The sequence below is a fragment of the Choloepus didactylus genome, chromosome 10, assembly GCF_015220235.1.
Source record: "Choloepus didactylus isolate mChoDid1 chromosome 10, mChoDid1.pri, whole genome shotgun sequence".
Taxonomy (NCBI): domain Eukaryota; kingdom Metazoa; phylum Chordata; class Mammalia; order Pilosa; family Megalonychidae; genus Choloepus; species Choloepus didactylus.
The window spans coordinates 80,111,672-80,131,670 of NC_051316.1; the positions used below are offsets into that span (position 1 = coordinate 80,111,672).

The 19,999-nt window shown below is 36.3% G+C and overlaps 1 pseudogene; it reads right to left on the reverse strand.

The window, feature by feature from the left end:
• Positions 1-6,658: 6,658 nt before the first annotated feature.
• Positions 6,659-19,999, reverse strand: part of LOC119545242 — a 59,176-nt pseudogene continuing 45,835 nt past the window's right edge.

Sequence of the window (19,999 nt, forward strand, 5' to 3'; positions counted from 1 at the left end):
TCATCATCTCTGTTATTCTTTATTCCTTTGTGTAAGTCTAGATTTCTATCAGGTATCATTTTCTTTTGGTTGGAATATTTCCTTGGGCATATATTTTACTATAAGTCTGCTGGTGATGAAATGATCAGGTCATAAAATTTGGAAAAAAAGTTTTTATCTCATCTTTGTCTTTTGAAAGATATGTCTACTGGGTATTGAATTCTAGGTTGGCAGGTTGTTGTTTTACTTTGTTTTTGATATTTTAAATATGTTGCTCTGTTGTTTTCTGGCTTTCTTTTACTTTTTGTTAAATTTAGGAGGTGAGACTGCACCAGAGATATTGCCTCACAGACTCTTGTTGTTTTTTTATTTTTTTAATTTTTTATTTAATCAGTTTTATTCCCACACCATACAATCCATTCTAAGTGTACAGTTAGTGGTTCTTGGTATAATCACAGTCATGCATTGACCACCACAGTCAATATGAGAACATTCTAATTTCTTTTGAAAAACAAACAAACAAAACAAGCAAACAAACAAAAATCCCATACCCCTCCTATCCCCCTGTAATTGACATTTAGCTTTGGTGTAGTAGTTTGGTAACAATTACTGAAAGAGTATTGCATTGTTACCATTAACTATAGACCTTACTTAGTATTAATTGTACTTTTCCCCATATAGCAACCTATTATTAACACCTTGTAATAGTGACGTACATTTGTTCTAATTCATGTAAAGAACTTTCTTATATTTGTACAATTAACCACTGTCATCATCCACTCTAGGTTTCACTAAGTCGTGCAGTCTCAGTTTTTATCCTCTAGCTTTCCTTCTGGTGATATACATGACCCTAGCCTTCCTCTTTCAACCACACTCACACTTCACGTTGTTAATTACATTTACCGTTTGGTGCTACCATCACACAGTATTGTGTTCTCTATTTCCATACCTTTACAATCAACCTTATTAAACATTCTGTACTCCTTAAGCATCAAATGCCCAATCTCTAACCTTTTTCTATCTCCTAATAACCTATGCTCTCACATTTAACAAAGTTTGCTCATTATAGTTAGTTCATTTTACTGGGAACATGCAGTATTTGCCCTTTTGTTTCTGGCTTATTTCGCTCAACATGTCTTCAAGGTACATCCACATTTTTGCATGCATAATAACTTCATTCCTTCTTACAGCTGCATAATGTTCCATCATATGTTTATGCCAAGTTTGTTTATCCACTCATCTGTCAAAAGACATTTGGGTTGTTTCCATCTATTGGCAATAGTGAATAATGCTGCCACAAAAATCCGTGTGTAAATGTCTATCCATGTCTGTGCTTACAGTTCTTCCAAGTATCTACCTAGTAATGGGATTGCCAGATCATATGGCAATACAGTTACCTTCCCAAGGAACCTCCAAACTGCTTTCCAGAGTGGCTGCACCATTCTGCATTCCCACCAAAGGTGAATAAGTATACCCATTTCACATCCTCTCCAACACTTGTTGTTTTCTGGTTTTTTGTTTGTTTGTTTTTATAATGGCCATTCAAGTAGGTATGAAAGATTGGCATTTCCTTAATAGCCAGTGAAGTTGAGCATTTTCCATCATGAAAAAGTGTCTATCCATGTTTTTGCACATTTTAAATTGGGGTTGTCTTTTTGTTGTTGAATTGTAGGATTTCTTTATATATTGTGGATATTAAACCCTTATCAGATATGTGGTTTCCAAATATTTTCCCTCATTAAAGAGGCTGTCTTTTACTTTCTACACAAAGTCCTTTGATACAAAAAAGTACTCAATGGTAAGGAAATGAAATTGTTTCCTTGATTTTCCTCCTCAGATTGCTCCTCACTAGTGTATAGAAACACTGCTGATTTTTGCATGTTGATCTTGTATCCCACCACTTCCCTGAATTTGTTTATTAGCTCTAGTAGCTTTTTTGTAGCTTTTTCAGGACTTTCTACACACAGGATCATGCTATCTGCAAACAGTGAAAGTTTTATTCTTTCTTTCCAATTTGGATGCCTTTTATTTCTCTTTATTGCCCAATTGTTCTAGCTAGAACTTCCAGCACAATGTTGAATAACAATGGTGACAGTGGGAACTCTTGCCTTGTTCCAGATCTTAGAGAAAAGGTTTTCAGTTTTTCCCCAGTGAGTAGGATGTTGCTATGGGTTTTTTTATATATGCCTTTTATCATGTTGAGAAAGTTTCCTTCTATTCCTATCTTTTATCAAGAAAGGATATTGATAAATCCTTGAAAATAAATATTGATTTGTCAAATGCATTTTCCACATCAGTCAAGATGATCACCTGATTTTTCCCTTTCAGTTTGTTAATATGTTGTTTTATGTTAATTTATTTTCTTGTGTTGAAACACACTTGCACACTTGGGCTAAAATTCATTTGATCATGGGGTATAATTCTTTTAATGTGTTGCTGAATTCCATTTGCAAGTATTTATGATTTTTGCAACTATATTAATTAAAGAGACTGATCTGTAATTTTCTTGTAGTATTTTTGTTTCCATTTGTTATTAGGGTGATATTCATAGAAAGAGTTAGGTAGCCTTCCTTCATCTTCAATTTTTTGGAAAAGTTTAAGCAGGATTGGTACTAATTCTTCTTGGAATGCTTGGTAGAATTCATGTGTGCTGCCATCATGTCCTGAACTTTTCTTTTTTGGGAGGTTTTTGACAGCTGATTGAATCTCTTTGCTTATAATTGGTCTTGTTGAGGTCTTCTATTTCTTGTTTAGTTAGTGTACATTGTTTATGTGTTTCTAGGCAGTTGTCCATTTCATCTAAGTTGTCTAGTTTGTTGGCATATGGTTGTTCATAGTATACTCTTATGATCTCTTTTATTTCTGTGATGTCAGTAGTAATCTCTCCCCTCCCATTTTTTATTTTATTTATTTGCATCCTCTCTCTTTTTTTCTTTAGCAGTCTAAGGGTCCATCAATTTTGTTGATTTTCTCAAAGTGCCATCTTCTGGTTTTGTTGAATCTATTTTTTTTTCTTCTCAATATCATTTATTTCTGCTCTAATCTTTATTTCTTTCCTTCTGTTTGCTTTGGGGTTAGTCTGCTATTCTTTTTTACTTCCTCCAGGTGTGTCATTAAGTCTTCTGTTTGAATTCTTTCAGGCATTGCTGGCAATAAATTTTCCTGTCAGCATTGCCTTTTGCAGTATCTCATAAGTTTTGATTGTGGTGTTTTCATTTTCATTTGCCTTGATATATTTATTTATTTCTCTTGTAATTTCTTCTCTGACACACAGGTTGTTTAAGAGTGTGTTGTTTAGCCTCCATAAATTTGTGAATTTCCCAGTGCTCTGCCTATTACTGTTTTCCAGTGTTATTCCATTATGATCAGAGAAAGTGCTTTGTATAACTTCAAACCTTTTAAATTTATCGAGACTTTATTTGTGACCCTACCTGTGGTCTATCCTGGAGAATGAGCCATGAGAACTTGAGAAGAATGTATATTCTGCTGTTGTGGGGTGCAATGTTATGTAAGTGTCTGTTAAGTCTAGTGCATTTGCCTACTGTTCAAGATCTGTTTCTTTATTGACCCTCTGTCTAGATGTTCAATCCATTGATGATAGTGGTTTATTGATGTCTGCAACTATTATTGTAGAGATGACTATTTCTTCCTTCAGTGTTGCCAGTGTTTCCCTCATGTATTTTGGGGCATCCTGGTTAGGTGCAGAAGTATTTATGATTGTTATTGATTCTTGGTGGATTCCCCCCTTTATTCCCTTTATTCATTGTTACTACTATAAAGGCAGTACTTTATTCAACTATTTTGTCCTTTGGTTTTTATATGTAATATCTTACTTTTTCTACTTTTTATCCTTTTAGTTACCCTTACTGATATTTTTCTTTTCTACACATTCCCCAAATCCTCTGTCTCTCTCCTGTATTTTCCTATCTGCCTGAAGCACTCCCTTTAGTATTTCTTGTAGGGGAGCTCTCTTGTTCATGAACTCTCTCAGTTTGTTTATCTGTGAATATTTTAAACTTGCCCCCCTCATTTTTGAAGGACAGTTTATCCAGATATAGAAGTCTTGGCTGGCAGTTTTTATCTTTCAGTATCTTAAATGTATCATACACTGCCTTCTTTCCTCTGTGTTTCTGCTGCAAAGTTTGCACTCAGTATTATCAAGCTTCCCTTGTATGTGATGGATTACTTTTCTCTTGCTACTTTCAGGAGTCTCTCTTTGTCTTTGGCATTTGACAATCTGATTAGTAAGTGTCTTGGAGTAGGACTATTTGGACCTACTCTGTTTGAAGCACGTTGTGTGTGCTTTTTGGACAGGTATTTTGATTGTCTTCTTAAGAGGTGAGAAATTTTTGGCTATTATTATCCCAATTCTTTCTGTCCCTTTTCCCTACCCTTCTCCTTCTGGAACACCCATGACATGTATATCCATACTGTCATTCAGTTTCCTAAGACTCTGCTCAAATTTTTCCATCCTTTTCTTTATCTGACCTTTTGTGTGTCAGATTTTGGATGTCTTATCCTCTAGTTCACTGATCCTTTACTGCCTCTTCAAATCTGCTGTTAAATGTCTCCATTGTATTTTATATCTCTTCTGTTGTGTTTTTCATTCCCATGAGTTCTGAAATATTTTTTTGCATGCGTCTGAGTTCTTTATGCTCACCCAGTTTCCTCTTTTTATTCTTCATGTCTTTTGGCACATGTTCCTTCATCTCATTGAATTGATTTAGAAGATTGGTTTGTACAGCCTTAATTAGTTGTTTCAACTCGTGTGTCTCATCTGAATTTTTAGTTTTTTCCTTTAACTGGACCATATTCTCATGTTCCTTAGTGTGACTTGTGATTTTTTGCTGGTGTCTAGGCATCTGAATTTCTGGATTAGTTTATCCTGGAGGTCATTTTATCTTTCTTGCCTACAGTTTTCTTGCTGATTGGCTTTGTGGTATAATTCTTCTTTGACACTTATTTCAACTTATTCTAGACCTCTAGCATAGCTTGTGTTTAATTAATCAGAATTTTTTCAGCTTTTCTTAATCTGATTCTTGCTCTGAATATATGGAATGATTTTTGAGATTGCTCTATTTGTGCAGTTGTTTCACCCCCAGGAAAAAGCTTTCTCTTCCCTCTTCCTCCTCAGGGGAGGTTGATCTCTTCTGTTTGTTTGTTTTTTTATAATACAAGGATTTACTAAATCATACATGAACAATATACTGCTAATTGCATTAGCAAAATGTCATTGTAAAAACACTCCACAATTCTGCAACTGTCAATTTAAAAAATTTTGTTTTAATAGTTCAAAGGTCCAATGTTGTGTTCTTTCCAGTGTGTAGGAGGTATAGAACATTATCTGCATTATTGCTGAGTTACTGAACCTCAAAGACCCCAAGGAACATTTTTAGGAAAAGCAACAGAGGAAGCACGTGTCTATGAAGGTGAGGTAAAGGGGAGGTATTAGTCAAGTTACAGTGTTAGTCAGCTGACAAGACAGTGATATTTAGAATGGCCAGAGTTTAAGAATATCTAAAATATTTTAAAAACTGTAAAGCTGCAACACATGATTTTTACACCTAGTTATGAAGGAAAGCACATATTAGCTCTGAATAAATTAACATGAAAATGGGGTAATTCACTTTTACTAATCTATGAAACAAGATTCTAATGCATTATCAGAAAAATTTTATAATACAAGGAGACATATTGCTTGTTAAGATAGAGTTCTATAAGAAAAGCACTTACTAAGTTCAAGATAGCAACTGTGGGAATGACCAGTTCAAAGAGGAATTAAATGTCCAGTTTTAGGGGCATGGCTGGTACAGGAGAAAGGAAAATCTTACAAAAACACATGGTGATAATACTGACCTTTCTTCATCTACTGCGTTTGAGAGAAATTAACCTTTTAAAAATTGTACCCATGACACTTTTATTCAGTCTATTTATTCTGTGTACAATGTAAATTAATCTCTACTTCATATTTGTCAAAATACTGTCATCATCCTTTGATCACATCAAGTGCTGCAGACACTCCAGCCTTGTACACCCACCACTAAGAGAAGAATACTTCATTAGAGGAAACACAAGAAACAGATTTCTGTTCAAAATCTCAGCAAAAGCTAATAACCAAACTTAAAAGACAAATTCACTATGAAATAAAAAATATTGATCCAAAGAGTTGAGTCATTATACTCATTCCATTAAGAGATAGAGTACAATGTTATGTAATGAACATGGATAGATAAATTATTGAATGCAGTAAACGGCAACCTTTCATTGAGGAGGCTGTGCTAAACTAGTTAGAAAGTGTCTGTATTTCCTAACATCAGAAGCTATGGCTTCCTGAAGACAAAGGTCTTTAAAGCAGTTTAGTGCCTAGTGTTCATAATGCAATTCAGCTTAGTTCAAAGGGTATTTTGGCAACTCTTAATCTGAGCAAGTATAGGGACTTTTGAAAAATAAGACATTAAGAAGGCTTGTCATTTAGGGCTAAATTTTAATAGAATGTGAAAATTTGAACTCTTACCCTATAACAAAAAAATATTGAAATTAATGATTCATTCAAAATAGTCTTATGGAAAAACTAATCTGTAACAAAAACTTGGCATCAAGGGCAAAGACTCCACCGTTTCTGAGTAAAGCGTACAAATGTTCCAAGTGGAACAGAGTAAAGAACAAGGGGATCTTACATTTATAGCACAGGCATTTTCTCTTCCTCTTCTTGACAGAGGGGTGGACAGAGGACTGCTCTGACAGCTTCATCGAACACTGTCTCGATGCCCCGCTCTGTGAGAGATGAGCACTCCAGGTATTTTACAGCACCGATCTCCTTGGCCATGGCAAACCCTGGGGATAGGTGATGGGAGTCAGCTTCTTCAGTTTCTCAACCATGTCTTTATCCTTCCTAAGATCAAGTTTAGTTCCCTCTAGAATGATGGAAGTGTTGGGACAATGGGATTGCATCTCAGGATACCACCTTGCATGACCATTTTCAAATGATGCAGGACTTACAAGGGAAAAGCAAATTAAGAATACATCTGTTTGCTGATATGAGAGGGGCATAATCGGTCATAATCTTCTTGTCCACCTGTATCCCATAGGTCCAGATTCACTGGTTTTCCATCTACCATAACATGGGCAGAAGAGTTGCCAAAGACAGTGGGAATATATTCTCCAGAAAATGCATTGCTTATGTAACTGATCAGTAGTCAGATTTTACCTGGTGTCATCTCCCAACAACCACACACTTGATGGCCTACGTTATGGCTGCCCACTGGGCTGTCGGGGTGGCAGCAACCAGGCATGGAGGTGAGGAATGGCAGGTGTGGGGTGCAGTGGGCTTGGGGCACAGCAAGGCATGGGGTGCCAGGGCCACTGTCCACAGCACCTGGCCCTCAGTGCACTGCAGCCGAGGCCCAGCAGCAGCTACCACCCAAAGCTGATGGAAAACTGCTGTTCTGTTTGTTTCTGATTTGCCTCTATATGTTTTTAACACTCCTTTTGTTATCTCTGGCTACTGTTACCTGGAGGGCTGACTCTTGGAGGAGGTTCCACCTAGAGAGGACCTCCCCAGTAAGTTTTTCCCAGACAAGGCAGGTCCAGGACTCACAAAGGGGGTATAGATAATACCAAGTTTCCCTGGGGGAGAAGCCTTAGCAGGACACCAATCTTTTCTGTGACGTCTCCTGATTTTGTGCTTTTCCTGTCCTGCCCAGCTGATGGCACTTTTCAAACCACTGCTCCTCACAGGCCTAAAGTGGTACTGTGCTTTGAATTCTCAGCTGACCCCACCCCTGTCAGGGAAATGGTTGAGACAGAGGCTGAGAGAAAGCAATTTGAGATTGTTTCTGTTTTCTCTGGCTTTGTGGTCTGAATTCTCTAAATAATAGCCACCACCTGCACTGGGCCCTGCCTGTCTGCCTCTTTGGATAAGAGTCACCCTTCAGTGAACTGTCTCTGCTGCCTGAGGGGTTTACTGTGCCTATCAGTGAGCCCTGCTTCCACCTCTGCCTGGGACAGTACTGACACAGAGATTACCAGCTGCTTTCTCTATTGGCTGCTGAAAAAAAATGTAGTTGTTCTCAGAGCTGGAGTCCAGCAGCCTGGGTTTGCCAATCAAGAGCCAGAGTTGGTGCCTAGCCCTGTCTACCCCTTTCCTTGGGGGCAGAGCCATCCCTCAGCAAAATGTGCTCAGCCACTTCTAGAAGCCACTGTGACTTTCCATCCACCCTGCCTCCTCCCCTGTGGGAGGTTACACTGAAACAGAACCTGCTGGGTTCTTTCTTTCTTGGGTGCATTGTAAATTTTGTGCTAAGACTCAGCATGCAGCAGCCTGAATTCATTAATCAAAAGTCACAGTTGGTGCCTGGCTGAGTCCCCTCTTCCTAATCCTAGGAGACAGAGCTTCTGTTTCCCACCATGGAGTGACTCCTAAGTCAGCCTGCCATGCCTGTCAGGAAAGATTTACTTACAGCTCTTCACCACAATGTATCAGTCTCGTTCTTCCACTCCTAACTGGATGGTATATGATGTATGTCTAGATCCCTCTCTCCCCCCAACAAAAAAGTTTGTTTCAGACAGTTTTTGGCTATTTACTAGCTGCCCTGGAGGACAGACTAAATCCTAAAAGTCCCTATGCTGCCATCTTCTTCCACTTGCATTGTTTTGGACAAGAAATCTACTACCACCCTTATCTTTGCTTCTTTGTTCAAAATATGCCTTTTTCTCCCCTCAGTCTACTTTTATGATATTTCTGTTCGTTAAATTAAAAATAATTTTTTTATAAACACTACCTCTTCTGCCCTCCCTACATTCCCCTCCACTGTAATCTCTAATTTGTTTTCTATATCTGTGAATTTGCTATTTCTAGTCATCTCTTACAAGTGATATCATACATTTTTTTTCCCAATTTGTATTTTGCACTGAGCATAATGTTTTCAAGTTTCTTCCTTGTTGCAGCATGTCTCATAACTTCATTTTTTTTCTTATGGTTGATTAATATTCCATTGTGTGCATGTGCCACTTTTTGTTTATCTATTCATTTGTTGATGAACAAGTGCTGTCTCCAGTTTTTGGCTATTGTGACTAATGTTGCTATAAACATTGGTGTATGAGTATCTGTTTACCAGCCTATTTTCATTATCTTTGGGTACATACCAAGAAGTGGGATGGCTGGATCAAATGGTAAGTCTATATTTAATATTTTTATGAGCTGCCATAGTGTTTTCCATAGTGGCTGTACCATTTTACTTTCCTACCAACAATACACTAGAGTTTCAATTTCTCTGAATCTTCTCTAACACTTACTATTTTCTGTTTTTTTTTAAGTAATAGCCATCTTTGTCCGCATGATTGTAGTTTATCTTATTGTAGTGTTATTGTAGCTTTATTTTGCATTTTTCTAATGGCTAATGATTTTGAGCATCTTTTCATGTGGCCATTCATATATTTTCTTTGGAGAAATATCTTCCTTTGCCCATTTTGAAATTGTATTTTTGTAGTTGAATTGTAAAAGTTACTTATATCTTCTGGATATTAAATTCTTATCTGATATATGCTTGGGAACGGTTTTCTCCCATTTTGTAGATTGGTTTTTCACTTTCTCAATAATTTCCTTTGGTGCACAAAATTTTATTACTAGCTTTAAACAAATTGTTATGGCATGTCTTGGTGTAATTTTATTCATACTTCTTGTGCTTGGGTTTGTTGAGATTCTTGATTCTGTTGGTTTATAGTTTTTATTAGATTTACAAAATTTCTGTCCATTGTTTATTCAAGTGTTTGTCTTTTTTTCACCTCTCTTCTCAGGTCCTCTCCTCCAACGAATCCAATTATACCTATATTTGGCCATTTAAAGTTGTTCCACATCTCACTGACACTGTTTCTAATTTTTTAAATGTATTTTCCATTTCATTTTGTACATTTTCCATTTTTAAGTCTTCAAATTTACCATTCTCTAATCTGTGCTAATCTGTGCTCAATGCTAATTTCTGCCTCATTACATTTTAGCATAGTTTTTCATCCAATATTTGTATTTTACATTTCTAAAAATCGTTGTATTTATGTTCCTTAAATATCTACATGGCTCTATCATTCTCAGTCTTTCCTCTATCTGATTGAATATATGTAACACAGTTACAATAAATCTTAATGCCCTGCTTATTAGATCTTCCAGTATTTTATTTCTGGGTTTGTTTTGATCTAACGTATTTTCATCTTTCTTTGCATTTCTGGCAATTTTTGATTATACATTAAATATGAAATTTAATTTTTTCAGTGCGGGTTATTTTTTATTCCAATGAATATTTGTGTTTTTTTTTCCAGTATATTTTTAAGTTACCTGGAAACAGTTACATCCTTTCATATTTTGCTTTTAAGCTTAGTTAGACATGGTCAAGCAGCGTTCAGTCTAGAACTAATTTCTCCCCACTCATAAGGCAAACCTTTCTAAGTATGTTACCCAATAGCCCTGGTAGGGACATGGACCATTCCTGGCCTTGTGTGCTCTCCAGAGTTGTGCCCTCTTATTCTTTCTGGTGGTTTGTACCATAGTCTTAGGTAGGTTTCCTTACATGTTTGCACATATCATTAATCAGCTGAGGTCTTCAGAAGGGCACCATGCTGATCTTCAGAGTTTTGCCTTTATGCACTTTTCCTTTTGTAACTGACTTGTGAACCCTAGCTACCTTAGTTTCTGAGACTTCCAGTTTTATCTACTCAATCAGGGAGATGATTTGCTGTGGCCTGGAACTGTCTCTTGGCAGTAAGCTTGGGAATTTTAGATGCTCATCTTCTTTGTTTCCATCTCTCATGGATCACTGCCCTTCAAAGTCAAAATTATAATATATTAAAATCCATCGTTTCATATATTTTCACAGGTTTTTTAGTTAAGTTGGGAGGATGGCCTAGTCCCTATTGCTCTTCCTTGTTCATGTTTTTATTTAAAGTCAAATTCAATTAAATATTCAAGTAATTTGGATACCTCCTGGTAATATAATCTTATATGTCCCTCTCAATAATAATATAACATGTATGCACTGAATATAAAGTAGAATTCTGTGTTGTCTATTCTATTACCTATGCAAAATTTAGTGATCATAGCAGTGATAAAGTTATTTGTTTACCCCAATTCCTTCCACTTTAATAAGTGAATACCAATATTATCTAGGCATATTGTTTCCCAAATTAAATTCTGCATTCTCAGCTTTGCTTGTGGCTAGGTGCAGCATGATGACTTGTTTGGGTCAAGAAAATGAAAGCAGAATTGTTACATAAAATGTCCTATAAGTCCTCTTAAAATTTCTTCCTTTCTTCTTGCCAGCTTGAAATCAAAGGATATGTCTGGACCTCCTTTAGATATTTTAGTCCTCTCCTGTCCAGTAATGGCAGCCACTTGACATGTGTGGCCATTGAGTACTTGAGTTGTGTAAAATACAAATTGAAACATACACTGAATTTCAAAGACACAGTATGAAAAAAAATAGTGAAAATATTCCATTAGTTTTCAAAGTGGATTACATGTTGAAATGAACATATATTGGATATACTATGTCAAATGATACATATTAAAATTAATTTTGTCTGTTTATTTATACTTTTAAAATTTGACTTCCAGTAAATTTAGTTACATATGTTTTAAACTAGGAGCTAGTGAACCTTTAAAATAAAGGCTGAATGGCAAATATTTTAGACTGTATGGATCCTAGAGTCTCAGTTTGGATATGGCCATTTTCCAAAACAACATTTTTATACAAAAGCAAGTAGACAACAGGATTTGGCCTGTGTGCCTTGATTTTCTGAGCCCTGTTTATACCAGGCCTTTTAGAACTGACTATGAGTTTTTAGGTAGGAACAGAAAGAAAGGAGACTTGGTCCCTGATGACATTGTGGAGCTGCTGTAGTAGCCCTTGATGAACTCTTTTTAGGTGAGACAAAAATACGCTAATATCTTATTTGTTTCTTTTATTTTTTTGTTTTATACACACATACACATCCATGCATATATATATATATATATATATATATATGCACACATATATTATTATATAAAAGTGTATATAAATATATACATAGATATTAGTATATACAAAAATGTGGGTATATACATATATAAGAACCACCCCCCAACACACACACATGCATATATATATATACACACACACACACACACAATCTATTCTAATCATGGTCACATGCTGTGCTTTCATTATACTTTTTGCAACTTTAAAATTTATAACATCCATCCTCAATCCAAATTTGACCACTTTTACTCCATGAATACAAATGTGTACATCTATTTAACATCTGTTTTGCTTATTGAATCATAAAGTCCATTTAGAGAAACTACTGGGTCTTATCTTTATCAACTGTTATCTAGTAGACTGCTTTGTGTTCAGCTAGTGTTGCATACATTATTCGTTGAGTAAATAAAGATCAATGTCATGTGCAAGGCAACATCCATTGCCAAAGTTTCTATGTCTAAATGACTGAACCATAGGAAGCAACAAAAAAGAAGCTCATTTAATAGAATGATACTACCAAACATCCAAAAAAATTAATGTTCATAACCTCTCTTCAAAATGATCTTTGAGAAGAAATACTCATGAAATATGATATCTCAAAGTAAGTCATCAGTTGATACCTTGTTTCATTTCCTGGTGAACATTAATGGATTGTAATTTTTTAGCCTACTAACCTGTACAAATTGTAAAGTTGTTTGTCTAATTTGTATTGTATGCCTCCAAACTTGAAATAACTAAGCAGTTATGGCCAGTCAGCTGTTGTTGAATGGAACTAGATGCAACATTTTCTAAATGATATAGCAGGAAAATAAATAGGATTATGTTGTATATAATTTATCACCATTGCATATAGAGTTAATGCTAATGATAATCCTACAAATTACCTGTAGAACTCTAGAGTAAAAAGACTTGTCTCTTTTTATTAAGAAACAAACAAACAAATACAAGAAATCAAAAAACATTTTCCTGGTGCCTTAATTCAATGTGTAAAATTCCTACAGCCTGCAATAAGAGACTAATAAGTAGCAAAGACACATTTGTTTTACTAAGATTCAGAGTATGACTAGAAGACCTCACTCCATCCCCCTAGAGAATGATGTCTGCCAGAAGAGGGAGGCAAACAGGTCAAATAGCAACAAAATCCATTTATTGTACCACTATTTGCTAGACTCATTCTTCAGTCCTCATGACAACCCTGCATTCTAGAAATTATTATCTGACTGTACAGATAAAAGAAACATGCACATCAAGCAACTCATCCATTGTTACAGAGCTAGTAAATACATTTAGATTCAAATTTGTCTGACTCCAAAACTGATAACTTGACAACACAGTACAAAGAAGTAGATGATAGATATGCCCTTCTGTGAATTATAATCTCTTTTAGAACAATGAATTACTTTTGGGTACCAATGAGGAAAGAACGACTTGTCCGTTCATCCCTGCTTAGATGATAGTGGTGTCTGTGAACTCATATATGAGAAGACACCCAGAGGATTTGTCTGTGTTGCTAGATGTCATTTAGAACAAATAGAAATGTGATATCTGTAATACTTAGCCCAGTTTTTATTGTCATGGACATTTTTTATTATAGTTTCAAATACTGTAAGAGTATAATTGGTATGAATTGGCTTCATAGCCCCAGGATTAAAACTGAGGTTACCTATTCATAAATGCCCCAGTGTCCAATGGCTCCAAGCATCTTTCCTGGTTGATTTCCCCTAAAATACGTATCTTCACATTTTAAAAGTCTTCCTAAATGATAAATCAAAGAATATACATTAAATACTGAGGGAAATTTATAGCCATTGCCACCACCAGTAACCTCAATACCAGTTGTGGGGGAAATACTCCACTGTGTAACTGCTCGTTTCATTCAGAACACACACAAGGTGCACCAGTTTGAAACTGTTATGGACCCCAGAAGAGCCATGATCTTTTAATCCAATCTTGTTGGGTGGAACTTTTTGATTGAGTGTTTCCATGGAGATGTGACTCACCCAACTGTGGGAGAGAACTTTGATTAAATTATTTCCATGGAGATGTGACCAGTGCCCATTCTGGGCGAGTCTTAATTAGATAGCTGGAGTCCTTTAAGAGAGCTCACAAAGAAAAAGAGCTCAGAGTAGCTGAGTGAGAGATTCTGAAGAGAAGCTAAAATATGTAGTCCAGAGTTTGCCCCTGGGAGAAGCTAAGAGCCGACACACACCCAGAAACTTGGAGACATGGACAGACATTTGGAGATGCTAAGCTAAGAGGTGAAGCTCAGAGTTTGCCCCAGTGACGCTAAGAGAGGTGCTTCAGAGGCCTAGAGAGCAATGCCCTCAGAGAACAAGTAAGGATGCACAGGTGCTGGGAGAGAGAAGCTAAGAGACACAGAAGCCCAGAGACATTTTGGAGAAAGCCATTTTGAAATCAGAACCTGGGTGCAAAGGACCAGCAGACACCAGCCACGTGCCTTCCCAGCTGACAGAGGTGTTCTGGATGGCCTTTCTTCATGAAGGTATCCTCTTGTTGATGTCTTCGTTTGGACACTTTTATGGCCTTAGAACTATAAATTTTTGTAACCTAATAAATTCCCTTTATAAAAGCCAGTCCATTTCTGGTATTTTGCATAACAGCAGCTTTAGCAAACTGGATCATAAGGTACCCAGTTCAGGATGGATTCTAGAAACAGTTGGCTTTTATTTACAGGCCTTTATTGTAAGTAACACCTCCCTATGGTGCTTACATCCTAATGCTGAATCCACACTTATCACTCCCTTATGATATGATACTTCTCTCTCAGGAATTCATACTGTACTTTACTACAAAATGCCCTCCATCAACTCCACCCATAGTGCCCACCTGCCTTCATCGATTGCAGAAGTTTTTATTTCTTTTTAAATGTTTTAAACTTAACTGACAAAGGATTTAAGACCCTTTATTTTCTGGGGGAGTTCCCAACTCCTGTATAGAGATGAATAAATTCGGATGTATATATAGGGAAAAAGTGCTTCCTAGTTGCACACATCAGTTTTAACAAAATCCCTGAATCAAACTGATTAATTGGGACATGTGTCTCTATCCACCAAGAGAATAAAAGCTTCATCCCTCTGCTTAGCCAAAATATTCTCTCTAGTGCTCATGTGTATGTGAGAGTGCATGCACACACATTCTCTCAGACATACACTTTCTGGAAGGAAAAGCACAGGAAGATAAAACTTTAATACTGTGTCTCTTGCAAGTCATTATGAAACACATTTTGAAGCAATAATAGGTTGGGGTTGAATTTTGATTAAGTGAATGCTCAGGAAGGCAGTCTGAATACCACTTGGAATAAAAGAGTTGTTTGGATGTCAGGATTATACAGAAGTTCAGTGAAATTCTATTGGGGTGCAGTATATCTGAGGAGGTTAATACTTAGCAGACTGAGGAAGGTGGTAAATTCCTTGAAAGGAAACTGCATCAAAGTTAATATAATTTTGAATTTATGAGCTTTTAAAGATTCACCTTGCAGGAATCCTTATCAGAAGAGTTTGGCAGCTTTATTCTTTCTTAATATGGGTTTTATGGTTTGTCTGAGAATGAGGACCATATTTTTCAGCTTCTGCTATGTTAGGGAAAGCAGAGTAACCCCCAAAACCTTCCAGATAGCAAAAATCTTGGAGAAAAGACATGTTATGCCAGTAATGACAATGAAATGTGAAACTGGAAGTGGTTTATGTTATAAATATTGACATTTAAATGATTTGCCCTTCAGGTTGGTGGCTCCCTGCTTCTCCTGCTTCTCCTGGTCCAAGTACAAACAGATTTTTAAAAAGACACCTGACTGATTTGAAACACAGGTACATGTCTCACCCAAATAGGAGATATTGAAGAACAGGAAGGGAAACTACAAGGCAAAAGTATTTATATTGGATAAGAACAATAAATATCATAATTCCCCTGAGAACTGTTTGGCAGTGCATGGAGGACATGCAAATGCTTGGCTTTCTATAAGCCCTACATGAGCCTGTTATTTCAGAACATCGTTTCTTTATATGCTGAGCATAGATTCAATTAGATAATAAGAATTATTGGAACTCCACTGGAATCTGTCAGGGTTTTCTGACACAAAAGCCTATTGTACCAGACAAACCTTGTGTAGGGCAAGGCTGAGGTATGAAAGACCTACAATTCACCCACAACATCTGTATTGTACATATAGGGAAAATTAATTTGTGGCTTTTTCTGAACAAAGAATCTCTCTGTCAGAGGATTAAGATAAGAATAGCAAGCACATACCATTTAGAATATGCCAGGCACTATTCTAAGCACCTTTCACATGTTACCTCACGAAATCCTTATAGAAACCCTATGAGGTATATTTTATTATTGTCCTCATTTGAGATGATACAACTGAGGCACAGAGAAGTTAAATAAACTTGGCTAAATTTCCACTGTATGCAATGAAGCCTGGATGTACATCTACAAGCCTGGCTCCACACCATGTACCTTTAACCACTATACATGTTGCTTCTACCAAATATGGCATATAATGCTTAGCACAGTGCTCTGTGTGAGGTAAGTGCTCAAAATATATCCATATTCATATTAAAAATTAATGCATAGTTATAATTCAGTGTAACATTTTTGAAAGCAGAATGACAATACAACTTCTGGCTTCAGCTCCAACATGTAAAGGGGTTAGAAGTCCTCACTTCCATCCTTACAACAAAAAAAAAGTTAAATGAAATCAAAATCAATGATTTTTTTTCCTTGAACCTATCATAGAATTGAGATCACAGAACAATCTGCTACCTTGAAATACAAAGGGGCGGGCAATCCAGAGAGTCACAGATGAGATCTGCTTACCCAGAATAGAAGCCACTGGAGCGTTAAACTTGGAGTATTTAAATAGTAGTTTTGACAAATTGTTGGAATATGAGTGTGAACTGACTTGAGAATAAGAAACTCCTGGGGTTTTAGGAGGACTGCCACACTTTTGAAGCTTTCACCTACAGGAATCCCACCAGGTTCTCAAGGTGACGAGCCAAGAGAGATTCCCTATACAATCTAGCAAGGGGAATGAAAAAGTAACTCTTGTGAACTAATCCCAGAATGGCCTCCATAAAAAAGGCATATTCTCCAGGTGAAAAGACTTAACCAGAACCCTGGACAAGAGAATTTTTCTAACTCTGTCCTTTCCAATTTTTATTTCTCACCAAAGGGGTGAGGTTGCTAAAAAACATTTGTGAAGGTCAAAACCCAGGGATGCAGGCTGTATAAATGAATAAGATTTAATCATAGGATTATAGAATGCTTCCAGTCTCCTACACCTTACCACTACATTAACAGAGCCTCAGTGTAAATGGATTATGCAATGCATTATGCAGATTTTAACTGAGTGGTTATTCATAGGGAGGCCCAAAGACAAAAGAGGAGATGTAAATAAGGATGCCAGTGGTATTTGAAATCTCTGGCACCTACAGATACATGAAACATTAAACATAAACTCTTAGTCAGATTAATATAAAACTTCACACTAAAGACTTGCTTACGTAGGTTCCTATTACAATTACAGTATATCATGCCTGGTGTTCAACAACAACAAAATTACAAGTCTTGCTAACAGTCAAGAAAAAATAGTGTAAAGAGAAAAATCAAGCATCAGAATCAAACCAGATAAGATAAATTTTGAAATTATCAGATAAGGGATTTAAAACAATTAAGATTAATATGTTGAGTTCTGACAGAAAAAAGAACATGATATGCAAGAACAGATGAGCAATATAAGTGGAGAGATGCAAATGCTACAAAAGGACAAAAGGAAATACTAGAATTCAAAAACATTAATAGAAATGCAGAACATCTTCAATGGTCTCATCAGAAAACTGGACATAGCCAAGGAGAGACTCAGTGAGCTTTAAGATATGTCAGTAGAAACTCTGCAAATTAAAATTCAGAGGCAGAACAGAATATACAATAATTGTGGGACAAATTTCAAAAGGCAAACATAGGCAAGATTGAAATACTGTAAATAGAAGAAAGAGAGAAGCAGAAGACATATTTGAAGAAATAATGGCTGAGAGCTTTTCAAAATTAATGCTACTGTGCAGGAAAGAATTAATTCAGCAGCCTTGAGTTGCTCAAACTCTGCACTTTATTACAAATGGCTTGCTGGCTCTTGGAAGATGAGCGCTGACACTTTGGAATATTTTTCCTGATAAGAGTAGATTTGTATGCATGAGGCCTTGGGCCACACACTACCAATTTTATCAGATAATTTATGCTAACAATATGATTTATGGTGAACACCTGCTTTTGCTCTGAAGGGGCTGGAGTCTGGGTAGCTAAAGTCAGTCACATGGGTGCCACATGGTTAACACCACTTTGTATACAGTGTTACACATGATTGTTGGGTCGACTAATTGTGTCCCTGTAACTGCACTGAAAGAGGACACCGGAAGCTTTCACCCGGTTTCTTTTGGATTTTACTCTATTTGCCCATTGCTTTTGCTTATTTTAATCTGTATCCTTCCACTGTAACAAAGTATAATTGTTAGTCTGATTTTCTGAGTCCTGCAAATCCTTCTAGTGAGTCATAGAGCCTGAGGGTGTCCTTGGGAATCTCAACACAGACACCAAATCACAGACCCAGCAAGCTCAGAGAACAAAGATAAGAATTACAATTACAGTAGACCTTTCATCAGAAACCATGAATGCTAGGAGGGTGAAGTTAAATATTTAAAATGTTGAAAGGGAAATTACAGTACAATGGATATTTACTATTAGAGTACTTATTATTCAAAGATATGGGAGAAAAATAATCATAACATATTCACTAAAAATCAACCCTCCCTCACTAGTAATGTCTATCCCTGTCTGACTGGCCAGTCTAATTTCTGTAAATATTAAGTATCTCCAAATAAAGGGAAATGAAATGCAAATTGATGTTCAATTGATATGCCAAAACCTGTCTAAGATACTGGATTTTAGGAAGCTGATAAAAATGTTAGAGAACTTCTGGAATTTACATGCAAAATCACTATCCAGCAAGGATCTAGCAGAGTTAGGGCTTTAAAAAATGAAATAATAATAGACGCTTCAAGAAAATCTGTTCACTATTAAGCGATTATAATAGCATAACAAAATATTTAATGATACTGTTTCAGTTTGCTAAAACTGCCAGAATGCCATATACCAGAAATGGGTTGACTTTTACAATGACAACTTGTTAGCTTACAAATTCACAGTTCTAAGACTACGAGAATGTTCAAATTAAGGCATCAAGGGGACTAGACCTTCTCTGAAGAAAAGCATCTGGGACACCTCTGTAACATGGGAAGGCACAAAGCCAGCATCTGCTGGTCCTTCTCTCCTGCATTTCATTGATTTCAGCACCTGGTTCCAGTAGCTTCCTCTCTGAGCTTCTGTGGGTCCTTTCTTAGCTTCCCCAGGGCTTTTCTCTATGAGTTCTCTTAATTTCATCTCTTAAAGGACTCCAGTAAAAGGATTAAGATCCACCTTGGGGCAACTCCTCAATTGAAGTGACCTAATCAAAATGTCCCACCCACGTTAGGTCTGCACTCACAGGAATGGAGTAAACGAACATGAGCTTTTCTAGGTTACATAACAGCTTCAAACAACCACAGATAACCCCAAATACATATGATCATAGAGGACTTTTTCTTTAAACCATAGGAAAACTGTCAGAAAGTAACTATAAAAAAAAAAGATAGGAAAATACTTAATTTTGCCAACTATTGATGTATTATAACTAATTGTTAAACTGAATATATACTGTGGTATTTTAATGAAGTGCTAGACTCTGACTTAAAAAAGAGACTTTCAACATTTGATTAGTACATTTTTAATAATAAGAATGTTAAAAAGTCTTATTAAGACTTCATCCAGAACCTTGATACTAATTAGTACAAAAATTTCTGAATAAGAAATATAAAAGTACAGGTAGTATTCTCTTATATGGTATATTTCAGTAAAATTTTTTGGTGATATTAAAAATATATGCAGTTCATTGCACTCTTTAA